The sequence below is a fragment of the Nelumbo nucifera genome, chromosome 1 (assembly GCF_055504915.1).
Source record: "Nelumbo nucifera cultivar China Antique chromosome 1, China Antique-T2T, whole genome shotgun sequence".
In the NCBI taxonomy this organism is placed as follows: Eukaryota; Viridiplantae; Streptophyta; class Magnoliopsida; order Proteales; family Nelumbonaceae; genus Nelumbo; species Nelumbo nucifera.
This window is the reverse complement of record NC_142649.1, coordinates 130,377,673-130,402,724: the sequence shown is the minus strand read 5'-3', so window position 1 is coordinate 130,402,724 and position 25,052 is coordinate 130,377,673. Positions and strand designations below refer to the sequence as shown.

At 31.3% G+C, this 25,052-nt stretch overlaps 1 pseudogene across 1 annotated transcript; it reads right to left on the bottom strand.

The window, feature by feature from the left end:
* Positions 1-12,334: 12,334 nt before the first annotated feature.
* On the bottom strand, positions 12,335-13,165 carry LOC104589093 (protein DMP6 pseudogene; annotated as a pseudogene). Its single transcript, XR_016081416.1, has one exon. The product of XR_016081416.1 is annotated as a protein DMP6 pseudogene (transcript).
* Positions 13,166-25,052: the final 11,887 nt, after the last annotated feature.

Below are 25,052 nucleotides of genomic sequence, written 5' to 3'. Positions count from 1 at the left end.
GATTTTTCTGGGGTTAAGTTTAATAGATTAAATGTAAAAAGATGCAAGTATCCCTAATTATTCATTAAATTTTCAAAATATGCCATTTTCATTTGTTTTTCTTTTCTTCTTATTCTTATTCTCTCTCTCCTTCTTTTTCTTCTTCTTCAATGTTGTAAACACCACTGCTAGAACTAAGTTGAGTAAATAAAGAAAAAATAGATTATTTCTAGGTTTTCATTGTAGTGACCTGATAAGTCAAACCAATATGCCCTTTATTTTATGCTTCTTTAGCCCTCATTGTCTCGATGTACAATGTCACTTGAAACTTGAAATCACTAAAATATTATAGAAAAGTGGAACCTTAGTAGGAACATTATCCATAGAGCTATTTTTCTCTTTATGGGGATTTTAACAATGAATAAATGGTTCTCCCACTTGTTACACAACCAATCAACCACCACTGCAATTTCTATTTGACGTGATAATGTTAAAAAGAAGAGGTAGCCTAGAAAAAGGGGCCACCAATGTCTTTTATTGATCTTTAACAAAAGCTTCAATCCATCTAAGACTCCACGATTAGAGGTACAAATTATACAAAAAAAACTTCAAATGAGCAAAATTAGCAAGAATTTCACCCAAGCAAATCTAGTTGTAAGTCTTTATGAGGGAACAAAATGGTACAACTTCAACTCTCACTACTCTCCACCTTTGAAGTATCCATAAAATTAGTTCCTTATTATTTTAATTTGCTAGAGCAAGTTTGGGTTGGAGAATGTATTTATTAAAGGCAAAAGAAGTTTATTAATTGGTATGGATGTTAGAATAGTCGTAGTTCTTGGGAGGTGTTTAAGAAAAGAATGAAGCAATGTGATTTGATCATATAATCATCATTCTGAGTCAGAACAAAATCAAAAGTATTAGAGATTTGGTTCCTTTACCTTTTCAAATGCCTTCTTTAGTGTTGTCGCTTTTCTTCTTATTTTTCCTAACATTTCCTTGACAAATGAACAATATTTTCAACATTTCATCTACTTTGTTTTTTGTTATAAGTTCATCTTGTTTTAGATCAATGACTACGTCCTTTGATTTATTCTCATCAGATATGGTTGTCTTTGACAATATGACTTTTTTTTGTCTATATTTCCATATTTGCATCACCTCTATTCATTCAATTTGGATAGGGGAGGAAGGACGAACAAGGGTAAAAATGAAATTATAAAAAAATTATGGCTTATCTAATAATTCTGACACTTTTTTAATAGATGGCTTATTTGTGTTATGTGGGGCCATATTATAAGGTATATATGAGTAGGTTTTAAAAGTTTAGGGTACATAGTTTCTTAAATATATAGGGTATATGTAATTAATTAACTCTAAAAATTATTGTGTATGAATTTATTAGTGGAATTTAGTGATGATAAATAAAAGTATAAATGGTGGATTTAATGAGGGAATGTGATTTATTTAATGACTTAAATGTAACCTTTCAATGGAGATGAACCAAATTCAAGAAGAGGGGTAGTTTAGTGAAGAAAATTTCCAAAAGCCCACTACCCAGCCAATGAACAAGTATAGTGATCATTGTGATAGGATTGGTCTCTTTGTCACACAAAGAGAAGATCAAGGTTTACGCTCTCTCTAAGAAACTTAAAACGATTAACAATGGATTTTAACTATTTCTAAAATCTCTTTGCAAATGTATTTGTATTTACAATATACTATATTTTATGTAAAAAAAAAGTTTACAAAAAGTTTTAATCTCAGAATCCATTTGAACAAGAGTGTGATATTGTATTAGTAGTCAACAAAGAGGTCATTCCCTGTGAGAAGTGTTTTGATCATTTAGGGCTAAGAGGTTGAATAAAAAAGAACATTACAAGGCTAAAACCTAATGGGCTTTAATTGTATGCCAATCCATTATCCTTATGCTTCATAGGGTGGCTGAAACAAAGGGTTGCTTAGACTTAAGTGTTGGGCCCAGACTAAACCCAATTTGATTGGCCAAGGGGTTCACTACCTTTGTTCAGTGAATTCAGCCTATATGTTTCTAAACATGAGTTAAATTCATATTGACTGATATAAAACCTTTGTAGGCCCCATGCCATATCTTATTCAAGCTCAATAGGGCTTGTAAAAGTTATGTAAATGAATCATTTAAAGAAATTGGCCTTATCCCATTAACTAGTAAGACTAGTCACATTGATCATATATGGGTTTATTTCTCCATATTATTTGATGTAATTAGAGATATGCCCAAATCAATTTGGATAAGTCTCAATTACATTTGGAGTGAGGTTAAGGACACAAGAAAGAGTTTGACCACTACTAGTCTTACTACTCTCTTGCACTCTTTCCCTTTTCTCTTACTTCCCATAAACAATGATATCAAACCAGCCTTGAGAGCCTTTGTTCTCTCAATGCTTTTGGCTTTTTGCCATGTTTTCTTCTGCAACACATCAATTTTTAAGTGGTTTACATATGCACAAAACCTAAGCTTGTTAGAGGAGTAGTTTGGATAAAGACCTGTTGTAGGATTGACCTCCAACATCAACTGCACCATCTTCAATTGGGAGGCTGATTTGGGTATGAGTTTTTGGCATAAACCACCACTCTAGGAGCTGCAATTTCTTGAGTTCGTATCGGGTATGCTTAGTTTAATTTTGGAATTCAAATATGATTCAATCCAATGCTAAATCAATCATAGGAGAATCTAATTCTCCAAATCTAGAGAATCTGATTCTTGAGTTCACAAACTTTTTTTTATGAAATTCGGCCATAAATTATAGCTAAGTAGGGCATCATACTAAATATTGATTCAAATTTTAGTTGATTTTGAAGTATTTGTTGTTCCCACCTAGTATGCCACAACAAAGAAGACATGAAGCTCTACTAACTAAAGACCTTAAAGTGAGCTAATAAGGTTTGGTTACTAAGATTCAACAATACATTAAGAATAGAAATGGATAGGTTTTTAAGTTGTGTAGGCAATCACACTAAGAAAGATGTAACTTACAAAGAGTAAACATAGATATGGATATGAAGAAATTGTAACTCCAATAAGGGTTCAAGCAAAATTAGTAAGCAAAATCAATTCTTTGTGAAATGCAAAGTTTGTTTTGATCGATAATTCATTTCTGGTTGGCCGTTCAAGAAAAATTATGAAGTAGAACTTTATACTTTTATTTGTTTTATCCATTGCTCTTTTTGTCTCTCTTGCTTAATCTCTTCTCATGCCAATATATGTTTGGGAAGTGGTGCTAACACTACTGTATGGTGTGCTGGTAATGGGAATCAAGGATGTTAACACTCCTCGTCACTATCATTATTTTGGTGCAGGTAATTGGAGTCATGGTTCCTGCAATGATTCTCACATGGGCATTGTGTTATAGAGGAGGATTGGCATTGTGTTTTAAGATGTATAGTGATTTGGATCAGGAACCTGAATCCCTACCAAAGGTGAAACTGAACCATCTTTATAAGGGGAGGTTTTTGTCCAATGAAGTGAACACAAATAAACAACCATTAAAGGCAAAAGTGCTTTTTTAAAAAAAAAAAAAAAACAACCATACTTAACGTTACATACAAATGGAGCTTGATAGATGACTAACAAAAGGAAGGTCCCAATCTAATGACAACAACTAAGAAGGGAGGTCTTAGTCCTTCTTCAAGAAAAAGAGGGGAGGTTTGAGGTTTTAGTATTTATGAGAAACTTCAAGGAAGTTTCAAGTCTTTTACTCTAAATTCGACCTATTAGTTTCTTAAATCAAATAAAACATTGAACCCAAATTTTTGAGAAAAAGGTAATATGCAAGCACTTGAGTTTCCTACCCACTAGAATCATACCTAACAACTTGAACCTATCATTGAACTATCATCGGGTCATTATTGGATCCAATTCTCTTGAAAATTTCCGAGAACCAATGATTTCATCAAAAATCGTTTGACCCAAGCGATTGACTATTGACCCATTTAACCTAATAACTAAGTCACAAGTTAGCCAATGAGATGTAATGAGACTTTTTGAGACCATAAGTTCATAACCTTGCACTTGGTTATTCAATTGGGTTAATCTTTATTTTGATTTTGTGTAATTTTTTGAGATCTACATATTCCAAGGTGGTGAAGGCACCTCCTGCTATTTTTGCCCCAAAACCCTTTTTTTGTCCCAAATCCCAAATTTTAACATTTTTATAAATAAAAAAAAAATAGAAACCGAAGTATGAAATACAAATTAAACAAAATAATTCACGTATATACATATATTACATGGTAGATACAATTATAAATTATTTTATTGATACATGTCATGGTCTGAACCATCTGACCCAAATGATTAAACCAATGACTATAACCCAGAGACAAAAACAACTCAGCCACCAAGTCTATTTTAAAATATTGCCACCTACACCTATCCACATGGCATTGCAACTACACAATGGAAACATCTCCTCTATTTGTATGTCATCGTGCATGGAAGATGTTCCAGAGGCGTGGTTGTAGCACCTTGTGGGTAGGAGATCCATAGCCATAATGTAGTTATCCCATAGTAAGCACAAGCAATTTTCTAAATTTGATGGGAGAGTTTGAATCACCTACCAACAAACACGTTCCAACCTCTACCAACATGATCTTACACCGCATATCTTATAAATGGCGGGTCCTAGTCTCATTGTGAGATGTGCGGTGTTAGATGAAATTGGTAGAGGGTTAGAACATGGTTTGTTGGTAGAAGATCTCAACTCATTTGACAGTAGTGTTGTAAGTTGCGAGACCAATGCGATATAATTATATAAATATCATTTTTAGAGCTATTAAGTAAAACATTTTTTCCACCTTGTCAAATTTTTGTATTCAAAACCTTTCACTTTCATTAGAATTTAAGTTGATTTTGGTCGAATTGATCCTCAAGGTTGGAGCATTTGAATGGTTGATGATGATTATCATCTTGGCACATGGGCCTCTTACTATTATGGATCGTCTTCAGTCTCCTTGGGTCATCTATCTGAATTAACGACCGATGTGGAACATGACCCACAATGAAAACCTGCAAGCACAAAACAAACATCAATGGAGAAGGAAAAGGATGGGAACACATAAAAGTTGAAACCCTCTATATAGTTAAATTCAAATTCATCTACTTATTATCTAAACTTCACAAACAATCGAACCTGAACTCTACCCCTGTTTTGTAGAATTAATTTAATAGTTTTTATAGTTTATCAAACAATAATTTTGGGGATTTTAGAAAGTAAACTTTTTGCAATTTTGGTGATTAATTGTGGCATGTTTGATGACTAATTTTGGTAAATGAATTTTAAAGTTAAGTTCTGTAAGAAATTATCTCTCACAAATTGAAAGGTTTAAAGTTCAACATTTTATTATGTTTATAAAATATGTATTTTAGTTTTTTTACCATACATAAATTAATTATATAATTAAAATCATAAAAACTAAGAAACAAAGGAAGTATATTAATTTTACTAACAAAATATTATTTTTTGTCAACCTCACACATTTGCAAACATCAAAATCTCTTTTACTTGAATTGGGAATAAGAAAATTCGTGCACCACACGAGCCCTTACTAGTCTATAGTCTATACCATATTATATAGAATTGAAGGCCACATCAACAACTCTCTCCTTCTCTGGTTCTTTATTCTCATCTTTAGTTGAATGCTCTCTTCATTCTCCCTTACCCTATTCCAACTCTCTCATTGTCCGTCAATACGCGATTTAAAAAAGAATCCCACCCATTTAATTAGAAACATAAATGATTGAAAAATTGGCCCACATAAATTATTGTTACTTGGTTTTTACTTTTCTACGAGATTATAATCTAAACCAACAGTTGCATCGATACCCAATGTTCATTGAGTCAAACCCTTGCTTCTTAGTCCCTATGGAGTGTGGATAGGAATTTTCTGTAATCAACGTTTGCTTCAAAAACAAAATCTATGAGATCAATAATATTTTCCTTTTTTACTTTCGTTGGATCTGTCATTTTTTAACATGTTCTAATTTCTAAATACAAGTGATTTTGGAGATTAAATCTACATAGAAGACACCCGCTTCTGCAGTGCAAAGATAGGTCCTTGATTTATGCTTTTACTTACATATTTTTGTTACAAAATATTTAAATATACAACCTAATTAATTTATCAATTTCGAACAATCAAATGACGGTAAACATTCTATATATGTTTCAACAATGCATTGGGTCAAAAGCCGACTCAAATGTATTGTTTGAATATACGTTGTGACAAATTTGGGTTTTTTGGAAATCCATATTGACATTATGGGTGAAGAAGATGGTGAAAATGGGTTATGCTATGTGTGAGACGATCCTTTTTTCAAAACCACAAACATATTTGATTAGTGTTAAATGACCCATTTTCAAAACCATTTCTCAAAACCACGTTTAATGACATGTGCTACATGTTGCATTAAATTTGTTCTTTTGACAATTGTATATAGTGTCCTTTTAATCATGCATGGTTTCAATTTTGCAAGTTTGTAGATTGCATTGGTCCCGATTAAAACTAATATTTATTAATTTTAAATTACTTTTATTTAAAATAATAAGAACTAATATAGACTCAGGTTGGTTTGACCTAACTAGAAATGTCATAAGCTCCTTATGCTTCAATTTTAAATAATATCTATGGTCGGGTTGGTTCGATTGTCAGTTTACAAATGATTAAACCGCAACTAACCCTACACAATTTGACCAACCGAACAAAACTCAACTCAAATTGGTCCGTTTTCTAGTATTTCCGATCAAGTTGTGTTAGGTTGGTTAGTTTTATTGATTTGAACATCCTTAGTTGAAATTAATTATTGGGATTTTTGTATTGCAAAAATATATTAAATTTGTATATAAAATATAAATAATTAATAATCATTTTAAATGTTAAAATATAAAATAGTCATATATAGATAGATAGATAGATAGATACACAAACACACACTAGTGATGACCCATGCAATGCACGGACTTTGTTAAGAAAAAGCTAGCAGTTAGACAATAGAAACAATGCTGGCCATATTAGATGTTCTCTCCTTTTTCCCTTACCCCAATCAAGCTTTCTCCTTCATTCTCTCTCTCCTCATTATGCCCTTCTTAGCCCAATGGAGTAAGATACGAATGAGGAGAGAGTGAACGAAGGGAGAACTAACAGCTCCCTTACTGGCTTGGTTGGTCTAATGAGAGAGTGAACGAAGGGCCTTGATGGCTTGGTTGGGGTAAGGAAGAACTAACAGCTCCAATATAGTAAAATACAACTCTTTGTGTTCTTTTTTTTAGTTCATGCTTTGAAAACTAATAGGAACTACTTTGGAAACAATGATAACTTCATTTCTGTATTCAAACAGGTACATCACATTTTTGTTTGAAGCTTCTTCTCACGTTTGTGCTTGACTCAAAGGGTTTAGATTTGAAAAATGAGAGAAACAAATAAAGAAGTGATCTTCTTCCATGTGAGGATTTCATTGGTTTTATCCTCATATTGACAATTGCATGCTAGAAATTGGATTCTAGGGGGTTTACCAGTGACTACAAAGCCCTTATCGATGTCCACATTGCTAGAGGTTGGGGTCTTATTGCCTGGCATCAATACTATGACAAGAAGGAATTTTCGAGTCCGATGTGTTATGATGATGACTAAACAATGTTTGCTCTTTGAAATTGATCAACAAATTAAGTTAGGAGTGATTTATGATAAGGCTACATGAAGAGAAGTTGTAGTCTTTGAGGAAGCTAATTTCCCCATCTATTGAGCTTTGAAAAAAGTATGACCCACCATTATATACATGGCCCCATCATCATCGTCCAAGTGATGAATTTTATAAATTATTTCTAAGATTGTAATATTTACATTCATTATCTTTTTTACTTCTTTATTTTCCTTGACTTCAATTTAGCCATTATTCTAATAATCTAAGATCCATTGCTGCTCGGTTGTTGTTGATGCCACTCATTCAGGTTTTAGCTTCATTTTAACTACTTGGGAGTTGGGAGGGGAGGATTTTGAAATCCAAGATTTGAGGGTTTGAATCAAATATTGCATATCTGAAATTTGAGTGTTTGAAATCTTGCCATTTCCTTTATTGCAAAGAATCAAACCTTTTAGTTTAATTACTAAAGAGATTAACTTCACTTTGTCATAAGATGCTCTACGATTTTGTGTTTTTTACTGACTTTGGGCATTTAAATCAAAACTAATGTTTTCAAATTAACCGTGGTGTTATAAGGTATTTTCATGAGTTTTGTAGATTGACCATAAAATCAATTAAATGGTTCTATCAAGCAAGGCTCCTTATTTTTAATTTCAACAGATAATAATAAGTTGTGGCATTATTATTGGGTATTTTCTTGAATTTTATAGGTTGACTATAAAAACGATTAAATGAAAATGTTCAATCAAGCAAGGATCCTTATTTTAATTTCAATAGATATGCATTTGAAGCTTCAATTGCATGGTTTTGGAGGGATTGAGTACATTTTTTTGTTTAGAGAGATCTCTGCATGCATGCTTTATTTTCCATTTATTTTGGTTCATTCTTTTAATGAGATTGATATTGTTAACTACCAACTCCAGACAAACTGTCAAAGTAGAACACAAATGCTTAACTTGCACCAGATTACAAAGTTACTTCTTGAGATTGAGAAAGAAGGATCCAGATGTTTACAAAGCTTTTAAAAGCTTATAGAAAGTGGATTAAGTAATATTTTCAGGGAAAGATAATTTCAAATCTAAGTTCCATATTAGTTATTCCTTGCATTCTCTATTGAAAATGATGTCAGGATGGGTTATTGGGCTCTATTGTTTATTAGTGTTTAAGTTTAATGCCACTCAGAATAGTGCCACTCTATGGCTGATAACGGTGAGAGTCGTGAGACAACTTCTCTATCTAAGAGCAAAATCAACTAAATTGGTTCATTGAAGGATAAGGCAGCTTATGTAGTTATGCTTTCTTTTGAGGATGATGATGATAGTAAATAATATATTTTTAAAATTTTTCATAATTTTATTCTTATTTATCACACTTATTTTTTGTTTAGTATGATAAATATACAACATTAGAGATGTGCCCAAATCTCTTCTACAATTTTTTTTATATTTTTATACTTTGTTTGATTTCATCATTTTTAGCTTTTATTATTATTATTTAATTATGACATCAAGAGTTTGCAATTTAACCTAAAAGGTTGAATTGTTGACTTGCTATCAAATAGGAAAACAACTCCATTTTGGGTTGATTTTAAATTTGTATTTTATTTCTATCATCAATAAAATAATTATTATTTGGCACACTTATTTTTTTAATATTAATATGGTCAATTAATACCGAGTCAATGGAAAATGAGAATTAATACCCAAAATAAAAGACTTGATGAGAGGGAATTGATGGGGAAAAATGTAATAGTTTAATTTACATTTTATGCCCTTAGAATTAGAGAAACCAAATTAAAAAATAGGGGTATTATAGTTAAGAATAGGATTAAATGAATTAGGAGTTGATATCTTAAATATAAGACTTAACGAGAAAGATTTGAATGAGGAGAAAAGTGGTTGTTTAAATTACATTTATGTCCTTACAATGAGAGAGTGACCAAAATAAAAATTGAGGTATTTTAGTCAAACAAAAAATCCTACACTTTAGTTCACACTTTTAATAGTAATATAGATGGAGTCTTAGATTTTCTGTTCATAAATGTTGTTCATTTGGTTTACTATCTCAATTAAAGTTTTTTTTTTATTAAAATACAAAGTTGCCCCATGATAAATCAAGATCAACCTATGCCTAACTCTAAAGGTGCAAACCTCGGGCTTGGGATTAGCCCAACCCAAGGTCAAGTCCAAGTTTATCAACCCAAGCCCAAGCTGAGTTTAATCCAATATAATTTGGGTTGAATCAGGCTTGGTTTGGGTGGGTTGGTTAGGTTTGAAAGAATTAATGAATATATTTTTATATAATCATTTTTCATTGGGCATTATGACCCAATTTAAGAGTAGATATGATTGAAAACATGTACATATACAAGTTTAGAAAAAAGATGACTTTATATAAATGTAATACATGTATGTATGTATTTGTTCAGGTGGGCTCGGGTTGGATCAGACCCAAGTTGTGTTGGGCTCGGGCTACCTGAAGCCTCAACCCAAGCCCAACCAAGTTTAGGCCAGGCTTGAGTCTTTTTATCATTGTTTTCAAAACCAGACCAGACCGAGAAAAAACAGGAACCGGTCAGGTGACTGGTTCCGTTTCCCCCCAAAACTGGATTTTCTCAAAAAAAACAAAAACGTTGATTTTGGTCAGCAAACCACTGAACCAGGTGGTTAACCGTTTGAACGGTTTTGACCATTTTTTTATTTTTTATTTTTTTTGTCAGAACGGGCCGACTGTTCAAGTCGAACGATCGGACCGTTCAACCTCGTAACCAGACCCCTAACCGGTTCGGTTTTATAAACCATGCTTTTTATCTTTCAATCCTAGCCCACAACCCTAAAATGCAGGTCCAACCCATACAAAAACTCGTGTCTAATTGGGCTCGGGTTAGGCCCGCCCAAGTTGCACCTCTGCTTATATTAATGTATGACTTTTTTTTTCATTATTTTTTTTCCATGGGGCAAATGATATAAGATTTACATTTCCTTTGAACTCCTTTTGTTAGCACATTAGACATAGCCTTTTTCCGTGCATCCCATGGCCCCGCTAGTATTCTTTTAAGTGGTGGTTCATCACGATAAAACAGAGGAAACCTGATGACAGAAATTGGAATTTTATTCATGTTCTTCAGTTTTTTCTTTTTTTTTTATGTTTGGTTTGAAGGAAAAAGTAGGGAAAGGTAGAAAAACCTTTACAAACCTTGTATAGATTTCCCTACCTTTCTCTTCATTTTCCTTCAAACCAAACATAGTCTAAAGGATCCAAGGAAAAGCTAATCTTTGTAGCACAGTTTTGTGTGACGAATCTTGACCAGAAAGCCAAATCTCTTTAAGTGTAGACCTCGGTTAGACTTATCCTTTATTCATTCACTCATCAACAGAGAAATGATGTCCAACCATTTGAGGGCCGGTTTCCTCAAAGAAGCCGGCATTGCTAGAAAAAATGAACTCTTGAATGAAAATTTAGCATATCTAGAGAATAGGGTTGCCAATTGGTCGGGTCTCTCCAATAGAACGGAACCAACCGAACTGATTATGTTGGTTCTAGACTTGTAGTTATATGGTTTTTCCTGATTAACGATTGGGTTGGGACGGCTTTTGCTGTTTCAAACCGATTCAGTAGCTTGACCTGGTTATATAGTTAATGAATATCCATTTTTTTTTATAATTTTTATTATATTTTATGCCTGAAAGAGTAAATTTTATGAAAAATTAGTGTAATCAGGTCGAATCCAATTGGTTTGGTCCTAGGCCTTCTCGGTCCTTCTTATTATCCCAATTAATAATGGGAATGAGATGGATATACCCTGTACTAAACCAGACCCGACCCATTGACGGCTCGCTCTACTATAAAGTTATATGTATTTTAATAATTATATATGTATAATATATATTCAACGCATATATGTATGCACATACTGTGTAGCCACCAATATTGGCATATTAATATATTCCAAATCTCCAGCCTAGTATTTTCATGTCAAAACTTGGCAAACGTTATTATAATGGGCTTAGTGGGTTTCTTCAATAGTGAATGTTTATATTGTAATAAATTCTTTGTCAATGAATAGGTTCTTTAACTTGCAAGCAAGGTTATTCTTAGATTGAAGATTTTCTAAGTTTCAAGAATTGAGTTGAGGTAGGACTAGGACATCTCTAGCGATCGAGTTCGAGGTTATTTACTTTCAAAAGTGGGTTCAAACTCTAAGAATTTAGCATATATCAATAATGGGTTAAAAAATGGATGCATTTTGTACCCAGTTGCAATTAAACTTGAATCTTGCTTATTGCAAGAAGAGAAAGGCTCATCGCTACATTATTATTTGCCTAGCTAATTGGACTTTTGGATTAATTACAAGCTGATGCATGTTTCAGTCTGTGCGTCTTGTATTGAGTTGGGTTGAGCAATTTTACTGGCACTATAGGTGCATGTTACAGTTGGGAACTTGGGATCAAATTAATTGGGCTTCTACTGATTCTCTCTCTCTCTCTCTCTCTATGGCTTGGGTTGTGTGTCTAACTTGTGAAGCCACAGCAATTAAGTTGTTTCGTCAAGTAATGTATTTGTCCATACTTCATAGAGTTTGATGAATTCGATTGATCAAATGGAAATTAAGCAAACTTTAATTTGTCTTTTTACAGCTCTCTAGATCTCTGACTCCCAAAATTAAGGGGCATTCAGTCATGGAATCTACATGAATATTATTGAGTCGACAAGAGAAGAGATTACAGAGGGGAGAGAGGGAAGCCAATTCCATGGCGTTTAGTGGGAAACACAACAAATAACATGCTGCAAATGACACCAATCTCGACGGGCAATACTGTGAGGAGCTCTTTCGTCTCGTCCGATGGTGCTGGGTAGAAGCAGTCGACCACATTCTGATCGAACAACGCAACTGCTGCAAACACCAGTATTGACATAAAGGCGTGCATGAAATCAATGAACTTGATCCGATATCCAGCGGCCATCTCCGGCGAAATGGTGCAAGACCCATCGATGACCCAGAGCCCTCGGAAGGTTGCTATTCCATAGCGGACATCCCCATTCCCATCCCTGAAGCTGTCCGTGAAGGACAGCAGCAAACAAGAGAACCCACAAAGAGCCACGAGACTGGAAGTCATATAGCGACCGACGATGTCGCACTGGCCTTGGTTGGTCAATATGGGTGCCAGAAGCTGGAACGCAAGCACGGTCCCCGTAGGGAGAAGATTTGCTAAATGGGCTGTGCTCTTAAATGTCTGGCTAATGGCCTTCTGTATCAGTGTCTTCTGTTCGTTGTCAGGTGTTGTCTTGCTATTCTGCTCTGATTCAGAACCTGCTGGTACCGTCGTATCTTTCAGGAGGGGATGGCGTTGTTCATCGAGATACTCTGGTTCTGCCTTCTCTATCTTAATCTCCATGACCCCAATTCCTCTTTTGTGCAGTACTCTTTCTTCTGTTGTTGTTACAATTCCGTTGTAAGGGATCGATTGGGGCTGCTTATAATTAAGTACTGAAAACAGCGATGGTTTTTTTGAGTGACGGAGAAGAAAGTGTGCTAAGTGATATCTTGCAAGAAACAGAAACCAAAACAAAAGCTGAAATTTTGGGAAGCAAGAGAGAGAGAGAGAGGAATTTTGTTAGTATAAAATATAAACTAAGAGATTCTTGCTAATGTAGTGTTAGGATGTTGCTTGGTATTGCTGAGACGCAATGATCATGGAATAGTAGTTGCTTTCTGGGGAACTTTTTTTTTTTTGCCTTTCAGCTTAATTAATTTGATGTTTTCTGTACATAAAGTATATATGTAATTTAATTTGGTCATGGTCGTATATACTTGGTGATTGAAGATAGAGTACGTGTTTGTAACATTTATGTGTAGTTGACAACCACAATCCACGCACCACATGCCATTCCATTGAAGATAGAGGATTCGGTCTCTCTTTTAAGTTTTAACTTCCATAACTCAATAAGAGGATCTGGGATTCTGAACCCTGATATCAGATTGTTCAGAATTTGCGGACTGGAGACAAAGAGGCTGGCCATATCTGTGAAATACCTGATGAACAAGAGAAACACCCGTCTCTCCCTATACCCTGAGTGAAAGGACAAAGAGATGGGCCTGGGCAGTGTAGGAATATATTATAGACGATCCCATCGCGTCCTATGCTGTTAGCCCTCTATGTTTTGCCCTAGCTAAGGAAATGATAAAACGCATAAAGCTATTGCACGTGAAGATTAAATCTATTTTTTATTAGTCACGTCACGCCCCGTGCTATGCATCCACGGGCATGGTCAAGACAAATTGAACTAAAACGAACCATGCATATAACATTCCAAATGGGCGCATCATATTATATTTTCAAAATTATAAAAATTGATTTATCTAAATTATCAAAATTAATTTCTCGAATAATCAAAATTAAATAATTGAATTACCACAAATTACCATCATTACAAAAAAAAATTGTTTATCAAAAATTAAAATTTTTAGAAAAATCAATATATGAAATTACCAAAATTTATATAACAAATTATAAATTTAGTTTCCCATATAACAAAATTAATCACTAAAGTTAACAAAATTAGTGTACAAATGCTACCAACATTTTCAAAAATACTTTACTTTCAGAAATTAATAATTCACCAAAATTAACAAATTAATAATTTCCCAAGTTACAAAAATTATTTATTCGTAAATTATAAAAAAATAATAATTGGTTAATGATTAATTTACAAAAAATAAATAAAAATTAATTAGTGAAATTAATTTTGGGAATATACCAAAATTTAACAAAATTGTTAAAACTAATTTACCTAAATTACCATAATTAATTTTTCAAATAACCAAAATTAAAATTACCAACACTAACAAAATTTATTTATCAAAATTAAAAGTTTAGATAAATTAATATACAAAATTACCAAAACTAATATAACAAAAATGGATCACAAATTTAATTTTCCATAAAACAAAATTAATCAACAAAAATTAGCTATATTACTTTACTTTTATAAATTAATCATTTTCCAAAGTTAACAAAATTAATAAATTAATAATTTCACAAAATTACTAAAATTATTCACTCATAAATTATAAAAATAATATTTTTTGTTCATTTTTTAATTTACAAAAATAGATCAAATTTCATTATAAAATCTACCAAAAATAATTTACATAAATTAATTATCCCTAAATGAATGACCAAAGTTATTAAATTAATAAAATTATTGTTTGATAATTACAAAAACTAATTAGTAATTTTTGGCAAATTATTAATTTAGAAAAATTAAGCAAAATGGATTTACAAAAATCTCACTTCCTTTTTTTTTGAATTATTGTTTTTTTAATTAACCAATGAGAAACAACATACGCTAAATTATTTCTAACAACCAATAGACAAAGAAAGAGGGATTTGCTTTTCTAATGTCTAGCCAACTGGCACCACTAGAGGGGTGTAAATTGATGGAAATAGAGCCGAATCAGGCAATATCTGAATTCGAATACGATTTAAAATCCAATATTCGAATTCGATTCGATATCCGATGGATATTGGAAATTAATATTCGAATTCGAATTCAAACTCAAATTCAATTAAATATTCTAATATTCAATTCAATTTGAATTCAACCAATTGATTGTTTAAAGTAATTAATAACTATATAAAATAAATATTTTATTTATATAAGGTATATAAATATATATAAATTGTTTATATAATTTAACTATCCTATATAAATTATAAAAACATTTAAATATTTTATATATTATATATAAGAATTAAATAATCGATCGAATTCAAATGTTTATCGAATCGAAGCAGGTTATATCCAAATCCAAATCCAAATCCAAATCTGATTAACTATTTGGTATGAATAGGACATCCGAATTAGACCGATTAGATATTCGAATTATCCGAATTCGATTCGATTATGTCGAATCTCGAATTGATAATCGGATTTTTGAATACCGTTGACACCACTAGGCACTACTATCTCCCACTTTCGCCTAAATTATCTCTAATTCTTATCTATCATCTCCCCCACTTTTTTATCTATATCTATATAAAGAAAGTTTGAATTAAAAAAAATTAAGAACTATTTAAATAAGTTACCTAATAACTTTAAAAGGTTTATTAAAAACACAAAAAATAATTATAATATATTTAAGGGAAAATTCCCAGTTATTACCCTGTACTTTGGGTCTAGTGACATTTTGGTCCCCGAACTTTAACATGCGACAGTTAAGTATCCAAACTTTCGAAATGTGACAAATCCAATACCACCATTAACTACCGGTTAACTAGCCGTTAAGTGTCATTGAAAAAGACGCAGATGCCCTTGAAGTGTCATTTAATTTTGTTTATCAACCATCTAAACATTGATAAAAAATTAATAGTCCCAAATTAGTATGTCAAAAATTTTAAAAATGATATAATTTAAATAACTAATTAATATTGTAAATAACTAATTTCACTTATATCAATTAATAATTCTAGAAAATAACTAAAAAAAATAAAATTTATTATTAATAATTTTAAAATTTTAATCTATATTTATTATTTATTTAATATATACTAAAATTAAAATTTATTGTATTTTTAGTAATTACTTTTTCTATTTTTTATAAATATATTTTCAATAATTATGAATTTTCTTATAATTTATTGATTAATATTTATTAGATATTAAACTATTATTTGAGATTATACTATTTGTTAACTAATTTAATATATTTTTAGTATATATTATACTTTTTTAATTATTATAATCTTATTATTTATATATTGTATTTTTACTATAAAATTATTTTCAATAATTGTGTATTTTCACTGTAAAATTTTAATAATTATCGAAGATTAAACTATTATTATTTATTAGAGATTAGACTAGTACTTTAACTGAAATTAGGAGTGTTCACGGTTCAGTTAGGTTTGGTTGTAGGCTGTTTGGCCAACCAAATTGATTTGGTCAGGTTGGGGAGTTGGTCACCCGAAGTTGGCTAACCATTAGTGAAAAATCGACCAACTTGAGTTATATTGGTTTGGGCCGATTTTCGGTTTGGTCGATTAGTTCAAAAGATTTAAACTTAAAAACTTAAAAATTACAATGGTATTATTAATAAATAAGTTTATGGTATAAAATATTTTAGACTAAGAAATATGAGAATTTTTTCACTTTCTCGTATTAAAAACAAAAACTGACCCAACTCAGGTCAAGTTGGGTTGGGTTAGTCGGTTTCATTGGTTTGATGAACAATCCTATATGAAATTAATTATTGTTATTTTTTTATTGTAAAAAGTTATTATAAGTAGTATATAAAATATAAATAATTATTAATTATTTAAAAAGTTAAAATGTAAAACAATTATATACTCTTATGTATTTCTATTGTTTATCTTCACTTAACAAAGCACGAGCTTCGCATGGGTCCCCACTAATATTATTACTAGCAAGGTTAGTCCATTAATACATTACATTTCAAATTTGAAAATTTGTGATAAAAAATAGTGATTCGAGAGGTATGGGATAGAGAGACTAAACAAGGAAAACCGATTGTAAACCAAGCCTTATTCCTTCCCTCTGTTTGCCATGGGCAGTCAAGCAGATGCCATTAACATACCAATGAGTGAAAAAAAAAGACTGTAGACCAAAATCAAAATATTGTATTATCCAAGTATATTATCATCTTTTTTGGTCCTCGAATACAAGGAGATTCTAACGCATTGGGTGGTGGGGGGTCTGTATATAGGCAAACAATGTTATTGCCGCACCAATCACTCAAATAAGAAAAGGCATAAAGTTCTGATCCATTTGCATATCTTATTTCTTCCTCTTATTTCCTCATCCTAAGAAGGTATGAGAGTTCCTTTTGTCCTCTTAGCCATTAGTATTGAAAGAAGTTATGCTTTCATAGTTCTAAAATGGAGAACAACCCATCACCATAAATTAATGGCTAGGGGCTGGTATTCAGATCTAAATGGATGGATCCCTATCTCTTTTAGTCATTCACCAATGTATAAATACTAAATGGTAGTTAGAATATGATCAAGATATCTACTAACACTAATCTATACTATTACAAAAAGTACGAATGAGGGCGTAAAACTTTTCTTGACTAAAAAATGCCAACATTTGTTATTTAGTCCATATCTAATTATGAAGGTTGAAAATGTAATTTCAATTAATGCCTTTCACCTCATTTAAGGTATTAACTCTCATTCTCTCTTATTAAATCCCATATTTAAGTTATTTTTTCACTAATAAATGCTACTGATTAGATCTATGTCCATTACTTTTAATAATATAAACCCATATATTTTAAAACTTACTCACTAACAAAACCATTCTTTATCCAAGTGATGACTAAGCAATTCAACCATCCGAATCAAATTGGCCAACCCATGAATTCATAGTTATATAATAAAATTTTTAAATTGAAATTAATATAGAAAATTATAAAAATGTAGATAAAAATAGACACATTTATGATATTTTTATTAATCCAATTAAAAAAACAAGTGTAATAAAAAATAATTATTTTATTGATGATGAAAATGAAATATATAATCTGAAACTAACCAAAAATGAAATTATTTTCCTATTTAGCAAAGATCAATAGTTCAACTATTGGGTCAAACCTATCAATCTATAGTGTCATAATTAAATAATAAAATATAAAAAACACAAAAATAAAAAATACATAAAGTTTACGAAACAACATTTGGACACATGCATTGTATCGTATATTTATCATGTTAAATAAAAATAAGTGTACATAACAATATTGTTTCTACACACATAGAAATAAAAAAAAATATATATATAGAAAAAAATGAATACATCTATAACTCCATATTTACACTACTATTAAAAATATGAATAATATTTTGAAACTTTATTTTGATTAAAATACTCATTTTTTGAATTTAATCACTATTTAATTGTGAGGTTTAAAATGTAGTTTGAACTACAAATTTTACCCCATTCAATTCCCTCTCTTTAAATTTTACATTTATTTTTAACAAATGAACAAAAGAAAATATACACTAAGAAGATGAAACATAATAGTCCAGCCAAGTGAGTAGGTTTGCCAATGATACTTAAAACTTTGCAGCTCAATATGAAGTGCTTACGTAATAAAATTTATATTTTGCAGTTTGCATCCGATTAATAGTGAAAGCAAAAAAAAAGTAAAAATAAAAATACATGAACTTTTAGAAAATTTTGGATACACTATTTCTATCATTATCATCATCTATAATTGCCACATGCAAATCACGTGCACACTTACTAATAGACAAAGAGGAGAGAAAGGGAAGGACTAGAGATGAATATTCCATGACTAAATAAAAAAAAACTAAATTAAATAGAAATTAAACTTCATTAAACCCAACAAATTTAAACAACCAACACACCATCCAAAAATAACAAAAATTAAGCTTGGAAACTCAAAAAATTTAAACACAAATGTTTTCAAACCCATAATCTAAATTTAGACCAACAAAAACTAAAAACTCAAATAGTAAACAAAATCAGTAATTCCAACAAAAACTTAAAACTACCACCCACCCAGAAAATACCTCTATTCTCATTTTACATATTTGTCAGAATGCAAAAACAACAATTCTAGCAATAAGCAATAACAATAATGAACAAGATCATAATATTCTTCAACTCCCTCACCTTTGTTATATCGTTCTTTGTCTATTTCGCTACATTAGTGATGTATTCCATTTCCTTCAAGGAGGTTTTCCACTTTATCTACTCGTTGATATTAGACTCCAAAATCATCTCTTTTATCTCTTCCATCTTCTTAACCATGGTTCCTCCTGTATCCATGCAAAACAAAGATAAGCAACAATATTCTCTTAAATAATCAAAGATAATGAAAATGGATTGGCATGATTGGCTTTAAATAGATAGTATCAAATTTAATAATGTTTTTGTTTCTTGTTTATTGATGGTGTTTTTGTTGTTTGAATTTTCTGGAGTTTAAAAAATGATTTTATATTTTTTATGATATATTTTTAATACTATATGTATGATGTAATGGGTCAAATTGTTATGCCCGTACGAATGAGCTGCTGACCTAGAGATCAATAACTAGGTCATTGTTTGGCATCGATGTCGTTTTCAGAAAAGACCTCTTATTTGGCATCATTTTTTCCAAAAAAAACTTTGATCTAGACCACGCCTTGGAAATCGAAAAAGTGTGATTTGAAGAAATTTCAAATTCAATGTTTTATCAAAAAACAACCTATTGTTGCCAACACTGCAATGGCGTGACATCATCTTGGGCATCAGATATTGTAGACTAATGCTAAAACGGTTATACAACATTGGTACCAAACAAAACTAGTGTTGTTTTCCCAAAAAAACAACTTATGTGGCAGCCTCAATGACAAACAAAAAGAATGAGCCATTTTATGAGAAAATGGTGCAATAAACCCTTATGCATACAATACCATTTTCTCAAAAAAGTCTATGAATCAATGAAATCGATGCCAAACACCTACTAGAGCGATTTGGTTTATGGGTAAATTTTTAAAACCTTGTTCTAAACATTGGTTAGTGGAAGAAATGAAGAATACAATGGAGAAGATGAATATTGTAATGGAGCTGAAGATTACTATGAATGAGATGAAATTGATTATTATTTTTTTTGGTTCATTGTCGTGATTGCTGCTTTTGCATTCTAACAAAAATGAGGGTAGTGGTACTTAGTTTTTTATTATTTTTGGGTGGATTTATTAGTTTAAGTTTAGTTTTTGGGATTTTGGTGGTTTTGTGTTGATAGGGGTTTGATAATTATGGTTTATTGTTTTGCCAATAATTTTAATCTCCTTTATCATAATTTTAATCTCCTTCACTATATTCTTTTTTTTTCATTGTTCATTTTTTCCATTGTATTCTTCATATCATCCATAGTATTGTTGAATTTGTCCACCGTATTGATCACATATTCCATTTTCTAAGCAAAGTTTCCAATCCGATTTATTGTTTAATATCTCATCAAAACTATGTGTTCTACTTCATTTAGCAATGAACTCTTTGGTAAACGTTGTTGCAAAGGAAATTAAGACGTGCAACGACAATAAAATGAAGATGGTCTAGTAGGGATAACCCTTGGACAATGATCCCTTATTATAAGCAACTTCTAAATTACAAAAGAAATTTCAAAAATTCATTATTCATTTCGATCATATACGGATTCACAATCTCTGGAATCGAATTTGAATATAATCCTCCCCTTTCTTCATTTTAAATAAAAAGGGTCATTTATTAGAATACGTCCTATAGTTTCACAAATTTACTTAAACTTACCCTATAGTTTGCAACCTATTTACTTAATCAACCTTATTTGTATTGCCATATGAAAATAGTAACATGATCGTCTAAACTAAGTGGAAAATGTTTAAGGGCATGGACCCATTGTTGTTTATTCCAAAAGTACCCATAAACATAGTGGAAAATGTTCAAGGGTATGGGTCCATGGTTATTTATTCCAAAAGTTCCCTAAGATTCTTTTGTATAGAAAATGAAATTAACCAAACAGAGAAAAATAAAGTGGTTGTTCTTGTTATACTAGGGGCAAAAATGATATTTTTGTTTTTAGTTTTTTAATTAAATTTATTTAAATGGATGTTAGTGTTAAAACTGTCATTTTTCACTTTCATCTAATGAAATGTCGATTAGGTAAATTACTTGCAAACTATAGGGGTGTTTTAGTAAAATACAAACTATAGGGTAGGTTTTAATAAATTCCTAAAACTTTAGGGGTGTTTTAGTAAATGACCCTAAAAAATAAAAAGTTAACCACTAAGCAATGTTTTAAAAACCGACTCAAACATTGAATTGCTTTGGCCATCGGTTTTTTGGTCAACGATTCGATTGTCCATGTCAAATGGATCAAAACGATCAAGGTAACTTTTGCATCTTGATCATTGAATTAGCATATTAAGTCAGGTTAGGAAGAAATATAAATAGAGATGAGGTATGTTAGTTGGGAAAGGAAAGAAAAAAGATAAAGGAAAGGGAAGAAAGAAATGGAAATAAAATAAATAGAATAAAGGAAGGAGGAAGAGGAGGAGGTGGTGGTGGTTCACCCGCGATGACGACAATGACAGTGGTGGCGACAACAATGGTACTAGACAACAACGTTGAGCCAATGACAACAAATCTAACCTTTGATCGTATCTCAGATCTACCAGATTTGGCAGATCTCTCCATTTCTCTCTCATCTTTCCCACCATATTCTTTATTCCCTTTATAGTAATTTTTAGTTCGTTTAAAATATTCTTCATTTTCATCACATTTATCGTAATCTTTGTCTCCATCTATTTTCACAATATTTTTTCATTTAATATATTGCCTTTAGTACATATTCCATTCTCTTTAGGGAAGTCTCCCATTTTATTTGTTGTTTGGTGTGCATTTGTACATGTTGCTTGCCATGTGAATTTCACATATGCCACCATGTGCCATAATATACGTGTTACTAAATATGTTCAAATGCCACATGTCACTAAATTGTTACTAACTACAAATAAATGCCATGTGGCATCTATATAAGATGTTATATGACATACATGTAGTATTGACTTACATTTAGAAGCCACATGGGATTTATGTATACCATCACATGGCTTCCATATACGTTCAAATGCTATATGACTTGCATGTATGATGCCATGTGGCTCGCATGTGACCTTCATTTTGACTACAACTTGACATACATTTATCAATGATTATGTTTAAATATCACATGACATCATGTACACACGACGTGCATATGTTATTGAATAGATAAATATATCTATTATGCTTCCATGTGATATCAATATATGCTATGACGTGGTGGTCTATAAATACTACATGTGTGATTGGTGTACATGTATTTTACAGTATAATATATATATAAAAAAGCCAAAAAAAAACAAAGTATTAAAATTGTGATTTTCATGTTTTCTGTACATTTTTAAAAGTAAAAAAACATGTCAAACAAATGAAAAGTAGTGTTTTTTGTACTTTCATAATTTCAAAAGGTACAAACTAAGAGGGCCTTAGAAAGCAACCAAAATACATGCTTGTAAATAAATGAAAATTTGTAACTGTACAAAGTAACAACAAAGTATACACATAATATGCATTTAATTTTATCTTATTTATTATTATATATTAAAACCAAGATGGCCATATTAGATGCCTCTCTTTTTTCCCTTCACCCAACCCTATAATTCTAGAGTGTCTCCCTTATTCCCTTCCCCACCCCTCCCATTATGCCAAGTAATGAAGGTTGTTAGCCATTTAAATTAGGACATGTATATTAAATTCAAATTGTGATAATATAGGTAATCTTGAATTGTGAGAATGTAGAATCATGAAAATACAATAAAATTTGCTAAAAATACTGAATGAAAGTTTACCAATTTTAATTTCTTTGCTTCTTCTAATATATCCAAAGGACAACTACAAATAAGAGAGATGATTGGATCATTGTTTAGTTGTGAGTGTATAAAACAAAAACAACTTAGAGAAATGACAATCGTTGTTCACTTGTGGCTATAGAAAACAAAGACGACTACATAACTTATTGTAGCTCAAGACTAGATTTCAACTATTTTATATTTCGTTCCATCATCAATGCAATGTGAAGCATTGTAAAAATCAGAGATAGTGGTGATTTTTTTTTTGATTAATGGTACAATTCATGTTTTCAACATTGTAAGAAAATCAAAATTAGTGCGTTGCATCATTAAACCACTATACCATGCAATTAATTGTATAATTCATACATTTAAAGAAAAAACTCCGGTGATTCACTTAGGATAATTTAAATCCAATAAATGATTTATTAAAACCAATTTCTCAACATTGTCTTATATGTTTTTGCTTGAAATTGAGATAAATTTAACATAATGTGGGTAGCCCATTCCCTTTAAGTCCAAAATCCTAGTGATAGTTGGTTTTGATCCTAGGTCTTTGCTAAAAATGAGTAAAGATCCTATATTATGTATAATATCATATATATTATAAAATATATTTTACACATAATATAATATAATATTAAATCTAATATATTTAATGACTTAGGCCCAAAACCTAGTCCAAACCCTAGGTCCAGATTTGGGCATGTCACTAATTAAATTTTATAAGATATATAAAATATTTAATACTATAAGGCATAGTATATTATATGTATTATTTATATATATAATATAATATAATATAATATAATATAATATAATATAATATAATATAATATAATATAATATAATATATAGATGTGAATATATTATTATTATTACGGATCAAGTTAGGCTTGAAGTATTGGCCCTGGGGCCTAGCTTGATTTCCAAGTTTAGTGCAGGCCATGGTTTGAAATTTTGTGGGTTGGGTAACCCGATGGGCTGGCCCCACCTGACTCGATCTACATCAGGCTTGGACAAGATATCAAGCCCATGGGCTCGGGCTTTCTCAAGAAAGCCCAGCCTGAGTTCGACTTGATAATGCATTTATATAATATAAATATATTATATATAATATTTTTTCTTTATTATTCTTATATTTTTTCAAGTAATAGTGAGATTCTCATTAGTTTTTAGGTTTCGAGGTCTTTTAATATAAATGAAATAGTATTTTATTGAATAAAAAAGAAAAGTAATCTTTTTCCAATTTTCTGGTTGGGCTTGGGCTTAGGATCAAGACCTAGGCCTGTTGATTGGAACAGGCTCAGGCTCGTGCGTAGGTATATTATGTTAATAAGAAGACAAAGCCCGACCTGAACCGACCCGACTTGGCCCATGAATAGGTCTAGCTATGAATGTTCAGTGATCACCCCTATTTTGGAACTAGAAGTAGGGCTGCCAACGGGTCGGATTTGGGTCAGAACCAATTGGAAAACGGAGCCAACCCAACATGAAATGTTGATAGGGTATGTAATTGTTGGACCTAGGGTCGAACTGATCGATTCTTGGGACAATTGGATTTGACCCAACAGGCCCAATTATAATAAATAAAAAATAAATATTTATGTTTAATATATATTAAATATTCTATATATATTCTATATATTACATTATATGTATAGTATATATAATTTATTTATTTAATATATTATACATTATATACATCGGGTCGGGGAGTAGGTGGAATCGGTTTCAAACCGATAATAATTGGGACCCTATATGAAGACCCAGAATCGACCCGTCCGTTCCAGTTCCCGGAACGAGAACCGGCCCAATCGGTTCGGATCCATCAGTCCATCGGATCGGACACGACCCATTGACAGCCCTAATTGCACGTGGGCGAAATTAAAATGTATAAAGAAAAGGGTCCTTTCAAAAATAGAAGTAAATGTAGGGGGTTTATAGAAATAAACGAAAAGAAGCAAAACCCTAATACTCCCATTTCTCGG